The sequence below is a fragment of the Chanos chanos genome, chromosome 14 (assembly GCF_902362185.1).
Source record: "Chanos chanos chromosome 14, fChaCha1.1, whole genome shotgun sequence".
Taxonomy (NCBI): Eukaryota; Metazoa; Chordata; class Actinopteri; order Gonorynchiformes; family Chanidae; genus Chanos; species Chanos chanos.
Genome location: NC_044508.1, coordinates 18,531,798 through 18,532,866, shown reverse-complemented (window position 1 = coordinate 18,532,866; position 1,069 = coordinate 18,531,798).

Here is a 1,069-nt window from a genome sequence, read left to right as displayed (position 1 = left end):
CTCTTGTCTATTTGAATGCATTTTCTTTACCAACTTAACAATAACTCAAGGGCTTAAAGTTGGTTTCATGAGACATGAGTCAAATGCTCAGCTAAGAAAACATGATCTATGGAGACAATTTACATTTATTGATAAACAGACAAATGAAATCGTGTAGCACTGAAAAGGCAACAGCAGGTGGCAAAACAAGATGACTGTACATGTTTCTGGACACGATGGTGACAACGTAATTTCGAATCAAACTCTGGCTCCATCAAGTCTGAACATCACAGGAGCATTCTCTCTCTTTTATTATCTCTATTTTCCAGGCTTATGCTGTTGTCAGCTTCACTGTGCCTTCAGCAGGGCACTTGGTCTCTTACTGTGATTCACCGGTTTATGGTTCATGGCATTTCCATTGCAAGCAAAGCATGCTGATCTGCCGTAATGTTGTTGCTTTCTCCAAGAATGAGGTCACAGATGAAATCAATACAGTACAACAGAACCAGTTGCCATGACCTTGAGTTGTAGCAGACCGGATTGCAACCAGTGTGGGTTTGAGGAATTCCAAGTACCAACACGCAGTGTGTCAAGTTTGAAGCGATATTTCACGGGAGTCTCAGAGCAGACTGTGTCGGACAAATCCCCTAGGTTGTCGACACAACCCCAGTGGATTGCAGAAGAGGATACCGAGGTCAAAGTCAGGTCAAATGTGTCGGCCGCACTTTCTTTTCTATGTTTGGTTCTCCTGTGTTTGTGTTGTTTGTGGAGATCCCTAGAAGAGTCTGTAATGCCTTGAAATCTTGGCGTGGTAACCTTTTTCCCCGCGGTCAACGCGTTCACACTGCGTCCAACACGGTGCCATTCTGTTTCTGAGCCAGAACCAAGGAAGAACAGTTCCCATTATGGACTGCGAGGGAGGAGAAACCGGTCCTACGAAGAACACAGCAGTTAGCCCATCTCTTTCTTCCTGTTTTTTCTTTCTTTCTTTCTTTCTTTCTTTCTTTCTTTCTTTCTTTCTCTCACACACACTCTCTCTCCATTACATGCCTCATGAATAAACACTGAATAAGAATGTTCCTTTTAAAGC